This window comes from Molossus molossus, unplaced genomic scaffold (genome assembly GCF_014108415.1).
Source record: "Molossus molossus isolate mMolMol1 unplaced genomic scaffold, mMolMol1.p scaffold_m16_p_14, whole genome shotgun sequence".
In the NCBI taxonomy this organism is placed as follows: domain Eukaryota; kingdom Metazoa; phylum Chordata; class Mammalia; order Chiroptera; family Molossidae; genus Molossus; species Molossus molossus.
The window spans coordinates 36,219,162-36,227,386 of record NW_023425349.1 but is presented as its reverse complement, the minus strand read 5'-3'; positions in this window follow the sequence as shown (position 1 = coordinate 36,227,386).

Below are 8,225 nucleotides of genomic sequence, written 5' to 3'. Positions count from 1 at the left end.
CCAGTACCCATTTCTGATAAAAACACTCAGCAATGAAGGAATAGAGGGATCATATCTCAACATAATAAAGGCCATATATGAAAAACCTACAGCCAACATCATACTCAATGGGCAAAAACTAAAAACATTTCCCTTAAGAATGGGAACAAGACAGGGATGTCCACTTTCGCCACTCTTATTTAACATAGTACTGGAAGTCTTAGCCACAGCAATTAGACATGAAGAAAAATAAAAGGGATCCAAGTTGGAAAGGAGGAAGTGAAACTGTCATTATTTGTAGATGACATGATATTGTACATAGAAAACCCTAAAAACTCAATCAAATATCTACTAGACTTAATAAATGAATTTAGCAAAGCAGCAGGATACAAAATTAACATATTCTTATACACCAACAATGAACTCACAGAAAGAGAAACTAAAAAACCAATCCCATTTACCACTGTGGCAAAAAAATTAAGATACCTAGGCATAAACTTAACCAAAGAAGTAAAGGATCTCTTCACAGAAAACTACAGGTCACTGAAGAAAGAAATAGAGAAAGATATAAAAAAGTGGAAGCATATACATTGTTCATGGATTGAAAGAATGAACATCATTAAAATGTCTATACTACCCAAAGCTATCTACAGATTCAATGCAATCCCCATCAAAATACCAATGATATACTTCACAGAACTAGAAAAAATACTCCAAAAATTTATATGGAACCAAAAAAGGCCCCAAATAGTCACAGCAATCTTGAAAAAGAAGAACTAAGTAGGCAGAATCACATTACCAGATATCAGGGTATACTACAAAGCCACTGTAATCAAAACAGCGTGATACTGGCACAAGAACAGGCGCATACATCAATAGAACAGAACAGAGAACCCAGAAATTGACCCTAGACAATATGCTCAATTAATATTTGACAAAGTTGGCAAGAGCATACAGTGGAGTCAAGACAGCTTCTTCAATAAATGGTGTTGGGAAAATTGGACAGTTACATGCAAAAAAATGAAGCCAGTTCACCAACTTACACTATACACAAGAATAAACTCAAAATGGATAAAAGACTTAAATGTGACTCATGATTCCATAAAAGTTCCAGAAGAAAATGCAGGCATCAAAATTTCAGTCATCATATGCAGCAGAATTTTCACTGATACACCACCTAAGGCAATAGAAACAAAGGGAAAAAAATGAACACGTGGGACTACATCAAACTAAAAAGCTTCTGCACAGCAAAAGAAACAACCATCAAAATGAAAAGGCAATCCACTGTATGGGAAAGCATCATTGCCAATGATACATCAGATAAGGGGTTAATTTCCAAAATATATAAAGTACTTGCATAACTCAACAAAAGGAAGACAAAGAACCCAATAAAAAAATGGGCAGAGGACCTAAAGAGACACCTCTCCAAACAGGACATACAAATGGCCAAGAGACATATGAAGAAATGCTCAACATCATTAATCATCAGAGAGATACAAATTAAAACAACAATGAGGTATCACTTCACACCTGTCAGAATGGCTGCCATTCATCAAAGAGAAGTGCTGGTGAGGGTGTGGAGAAAAGGGGACTCTAGTACACTATTGGTGGGAATGCAGACTGCTGCAGCTACTATGGAAAACACTGTGGTGTTGTTACCTCAAAAAATTAAAAATTGAACTTCCATTTGACCCAGTGATCCCACTTCTAGGACTATATCCTAAGAAGCCTGAAACACCAATCAGAAAGAATATATGTACCCCTATGTTCATAGCAGCACTATTTACAATAGCTAAGATCTGGAAACAGCCCAAGTGTCTATCAGTAGACAAATGGATAAAAAAGCTGTGGTACATGAACACAATGGAGTACTATGCAGCTATAAGAAAGAAAGATCTATCATCCTTTGAGATGACTGGGAGGGACCTGGAAAGTATTATTTTAAGTGAAACAAGCCAAACAGAGAAAGACAAATATCACATGATCTCACTTATTTCAGGAATATAATGAACTAAACAAACTGAATAACAAAATAGACCCAGAGTCATGGAAGTAGGCTACAGATTAGCAATCCTCAGAAGAGAGGGAGGGGGTATGGAAGGGATAAACCACAGAATTTATATGCATGTATGCATAACCAATGGACATAGACAACAAAGCTGGGGACAGGGTGGGCGGGGATGGGGAGGAGGGTATCTATGGGGATAAAAGGAGAAACATCTGTAACAAAAACAAATTAATAAAATAAAATAAAAAATAACAATTGGGGGGTGGGGTTTGGAGGGGAGGAGAACAGCTCATAAAGAAGACTGATACTGTGTGTACTCACAGTGATAAGAGAACAAGAACAAATTGACAACACTCAAAATTCCAGCCCCACTGGGCCTCAAAGTTAATTAAAATCTAAATGCTACAAGAAATTCAAATTAATTTATACAAGCATAAAAATAGCATTTTGGCTATAATTTACTTTCCATTTTGTGTTTTCCAATAAAATGCTTCTTTTTTAAATTAAAGAAGATAGCAGTAATTCTACATAACCAAAACTGGATTCGTCTTGCCCTCTTTCCCAATTCTGCCCCCAACACAACCTCCTCTTTCTCAGCTTTCCATCTCAGGAAGGGTATCCCCAACCATTCTACTGCTCAGGCCAGAAGGCAGGAGGTCAGCTATGACTCCTTCTCCCTCACCCCTGCATCCAGTCACCAAGACCTGTAGATTTCACCTTTGTATTTATATTTCCCTCCCTTTGCATTTCTACTGGTTAGGCCTTCTCACTTACTAATCTTATCTCTCATCATAAAAGATTTCTAAGAATCCATCCTTCACATTAGCACCCAAATGATTGTTCTAAAATGTAAATATGATTAAATCATATGTAAAACAGACTTGTCATGAGAACTAAAATATAACAACGTTTGTAGAGAGTTTAGCACAGTGCCTGATAGGTGCTCAAAAAAGAGTCAGCCGTTAGAGGTTATATCACCCCATCTCTAAAATCTTCAAGATTTTAAGATAAAATTAGAGCTTTCAAGATAAAATTAAACCTAATAACATACATGCTCAAGTCCTTATGACTTGGCTCCTGCCATGCCTCTAGCCATCTCCAGCTACCCGCATGGACATCTATGATCTGGTCACACAGTTACTGAGAGTTATTCAAGCACAGCACTGAAATAAAATACAATGGTAAGAAAAGAGGCCATTTGAGACTAGACAATGTCTAGTGACATCTTTAAGAAGAAATAATCAGGTCCAGCCGGTGTGGCTCAGTGATTGAACATCGACCCATACACCAAGAGGTTGCCAGTTCAATTCCCAGTCAGGGCATATGCCCAGGTTGTAGGCTCGATCCCCAGTGAGTGGTGTGCAGGAGGCAGCTGATCAATGCTTCTGTCTCATATCAATGTTTCTATCTCTCTCCCTTCCTCTCTCTCTAAAAAAAAAAAAAAAAAAAATTTTAAAAAAGAAGAAGAAATAATCAGGATCTAGTTTAAAAAGTATAAACACAATAAAGTGACTATAGCCCTGGCCGGTTTGGCTCAGCGGTTAGAGCATTGGCCTGCGGTCCAGAGAGACTCGGGTTCGATTCCCGCTAAGGGCACGTACCTCGGTTGCAGTTTGTTCCTGGCCCTGGTTGGGTCGTGTGGGTGGCAGCCACTCGATGTGTCCCTTTCACGTCGATGTTTCTCTCTCTCTCTCTCTCTCTCTCTCCCTCCTACCCTATCTGAACAAAATATCGAAAAATGTCCTCGAGTGAGGATAAAAAAAAAAAAGTGACTATACAGTTGGATGCATTATATACCTCGTTCATGAGTAGGAAGATTCAACATTATAAAACACTTTAATTCTTTCCAAGTTGATTGCTATATAAAAGCACTGTAATCACAATAAAAATGACAGTGGTATTGGGGGGACTCTGCCAGAAATATTCTTACATTCATCTGGAAGAATGAACACACTCAAAAATGCCAGGAAATTGTAAAGAGGAAGAACAATGAGGGGAACTCCAGAAATTAAAATGCATTTTAATGGAAATTGAGTATATAATAAAAGTGGCATTTCACATTAGTCAGAAAAAATAAAGTAGTAAAATAATGTTAGACAAACTACCTCTCCATTTGGACAAAACTAAAGCTCAGTTAACTTAATCCTCAGCCCTTACACCAAAATAAATTTCAGATGGATTAAAAATTTTAATGTAAAAAAAAAAGGAACCATAAAAGTACTAGAAAAAAAACCTGGGAGAATTGCCCTGGCCAGTTTGGCTCAGAGGTTAAAGTGTCAGCCTGTGGTCCAGAGAGACCTGGGTTTGGTTCTCGCTAAGGGCACTTACCTCGGTTACAGTTTGTCCCCCGGCCCTGGTTAGTCATGCGGGTGGCAGCCACTGGATGTGTCCCTTTCACATCGATGTTTCTCTCTCTCTCTTTCTCCCCGTCCCTCTCTCCCACTCTATCTGAACAAAAAAATGGAAAAATGTCCTCAGGTGAGGATAAAAAACAAAAAACCTGGGAGAATATATTTATAATGGATTGGTGAAGGCTTTCCATGTATAACAAATAAAGAAAAAGAGGGAGGGGACAAGAAGGGAGGAGAAGAAATGCAAAAGCCAAAAAGAAAGTGTTGCCCTGGCCGATTTGGCTCAGCAGCTAGAGTGTCAGGCAGTGGACCAGAGAGTCCTGGGTTTGGTTCCCACTAAGGGCACGTACCTCAGTTGCAGTTTGTCTCTGGCCCCAGTTGGGGTCGTATGGGTGGCAACCACTTGATGTGTTTCTCTCACATGGAGGTTTCTCTCTCTTCCTTCCTTCCTTCCTCCCTCCCGCTCTATCTGAAGATAAAAGCAAAAACGTCCTTGGGTGCGAATAAAAAAAAAGGAAGTGTCAAAACTTATCTAGCCCTGGCCAGGTAGGTCAGTTGATTAGAGCAATGTCCAGCTATGCCAAAGTTGCGGGTCCAATCCCAAGTCAGGACACATATAAGATTCAACCAATGAATCATAACTAAGTGGAACAACAAATTGATGTTTCCTTCTCTCTCTCTCTCTCTCTTCCCCTCCCCTTCTCTCTCTAAAAATAAATAAAGAAAAATTAAAAAAACTTATCTACATAAAAATTAAAACCTTTATTTAAAAAAAATAGGTTTCTACTGATATTTTAGAGAGAGGGGAAGAGAGAGAGAGAAACTCAAATTAAAACAAAAAATATCACTTTAATCTCTATGGTTAGCAAAGACTAAAAATACAGACAGAATCCTTCATATTGCAAGACCCACTCACACACTGCTGGCAACAATACAAATTGGTATAGAAAATTATTTTATTACAATTTAAAATCTGCATTTATGTTGGTCCAACGATTTCAATTCAAGATGTCCATCTTATAGAAATACTTGCCTGAATGCCCAAAGCTGTACTTGAGAAATTTTCAACAATAAACAATATTTATTATTTAGCATTGTTTGTAAAACATTGGCAATTGCCAAAATGTTTATCATTAGGGCAATGGTTAAATTATAGTGCCTGCATCCTACATACTATGAGGTTGTCAAAAATATAGATTTTTTTTTATTCGAACATGATGACAATAAATTAAGTGAAAATGGCGAGGAAACAGCATGTATATGATCACATTTCTTTACAAAAAAAGATCACATAATTATTGTTCATCTTTTTCTATTTTACGTAAATAAGAATACTTCTTAGAAGTGTTACACTTCTATTACCGAAAAACCAGAATTTCATTAGGACATATTTTCAGTATCACTGGGATAATTTTCTATAAAGGAAAAATTGTCAGAGTATATGTAATGATTATTTTAATTTTTAAAAATTAAAAATCATGTAATGTAAGTACTACATTCAAATGAGTTAAATATTCCAAAGTCACAAAAGGTTATTAGGTGAAATGTCTCCCTCTTATCTGCCTCTCCCTGATGCCCAGCTCTCCACACAGGGAACCACATTACCAGTTTTGGGCTAACCTTCTGAAATATTCTATGCACATACAAGCAAATAAGTACATAGTTTTCCTTTTTTAAAATGTGGTATGACCATTTTCTTTATTCTTTTTTTATCCTCACCAGAGGACATTTTCCCATTTTTTGTTCAGATAGAGTGGGAGGGAGAGAAAGGAAAAGAAAGAGAGAGAGAAACATCGACGTGAAAGGGACACGTCGAGTGCCTGCCACCCACACAACCCAACCAGGGCTGGAGATAAACTGCAACCGAGGTACGCACCCTTAGCGGGAACCGAACCCGGGTCTCTCTGAACCGTAGGCCAACGCGCTAACCACCGAGCAAAACTGGCCAGGGCCATTATCTATATTCTTAATAAAAAATTAAAGTCAGTGAGCTTGCAAATTTTAAAAATATTTTCAATATCTTATTTCATAGCTTTATGTTGGTGATCTCAGAAAGGTATCTTCATATTTGCATCACACTTCCATCTTTCTAAAAGTTGTGGGAATTTTAGTTGGGTTCTTCAGGCATAAAGAAACATTAAATATGGTTATATTTAAGAAACACCAGACATGGTAATATTTATTGTGGAAATTCTTCAAGTGTTTTGCTATACTGATGCTTATGTCATACGCTTAACCAGTGTTCACAAACGTACAGTTTACAGCAGAGTAGGGACTTGAGAACTACAATGCCTACGTAATACATGAACAGGTATGTAGTTGTTTGTATACTCTTCTCTTTATTGTTCATGCTTTCACAACTGCTGGTCTCTCAGCCTGGGATATTTATTTAGCTTGTGCAAAGCTTCCCTACTGAGTATTTCAATATACTCTTTTATACTGACATTTACACATAACTCCTCCTTTTTTATGCGGTGAACTCCTTAAACCGTGACTTGCCTGATTTTTATATTATCAAGACCTAGTGCCCTTCCAGGCAGAATTACACTTTTCAGCCCTGGCCAGTTTGGCTCAGCGGTGAGAGCGTTGACCTGCGGTCTGGAGAGACCCGGGTTCAGTTCCCGCTAAGGGCGCGTACCTCGGTTGCAGTTTGTCCCCCGCCCTGATTGGGTAGTGTGGGTGGCGACCACTCGATGTGTCCCTTTCACGTCGATGTTTCTCTCTCTCTCTCTCCCCCCCTCCCACTCTATCTGAACAAAACATCAAAAAATGTCCTCGGGTGAGGTTTAAAAAAAAAAAGTTACTTTTCAGTAACTGCTGGTCAGAAGTTAAACAACAAAACAAAACAAAACTGTGCACCAGAGATTACATTTGAGAAGGTAACATCTAAGTTCAGGAAAATTAAGTGTTCATTAGCCAGACTAAAACACAGAAAAGTAAAAAAGTGCATTTGGGAAACTGCAAATAGTTCAGTGCAACTTACGTGCACAATTTATTTTTGACGTGCACAATTTAAATAAAAGAAATACAGCTGGCCCTGGCCAGTTTGGCTCAGTGGTTGGAGCATCAGCCTACGGTCCAGAGAGACCCAGGTTCAGTTCCTGCTAAGGGCACATCCCCGGTCCTGGTTGGATGGTGCAGGAGGCAGCCACTTGATGTGTCCCTTTCACGTCGACGTTTCTCTCTCTCTCTCTTCCTCTCTCTCCCTCCCACTCTATCTGAACAAAAACTGGAAAAAATGTCCTCGGGTGAGGATAAGAAAGAAAAGAAAGAAAAGAAAGAAAGAAAGACAGACAGACAGCTGAAGCCCTGGCTAGTTTGGCTCAGCGGTTAGCACATTGGCCCATGGACCAATGAGTTTCAGGTTCGATTTCCGTCAAGGGCACATGGTTCATCCCCGGCCCTGGTCAGGGTCCTGCGGGAGGCAGCCAGTCCATGTGTCTCACATCAATGTTTTCCTCTATCACCCCCTCCCACTCTATCTGAAGATAAACAGAAAAATATCCTCAGGTGAGGATTAAAAATAAAAAATAAATAGGAAACACAGCTGAAGACACACATGGGGATGCTTCCAGGGTAAAGTTCAGAATCCTTAGTTTAGCAATATATACCAAGAGGTGTACTCCAACTGGCTCTGAATCCTCCTCACCTCCAGCCACTCTAGCTCCCTTAGGTCTGGCTATATCCAATTACTTGCAATTTCCTAAAAACAACATATTCTTCCACACCTTAAAAAAGTACCCTTGTGCCCTGGCCAGTTTGGCTCAGCGGTTAGAGCGCCGGCCTGTGGTCCGGAGAGACCCGGGTTCGGTTCCCACTAAGGGCATGCACCTCGGTTGCAGTGGTTGCAGTTTGTCCCCTGCCCTGGTTAGGTCGTGTGGGTGGCA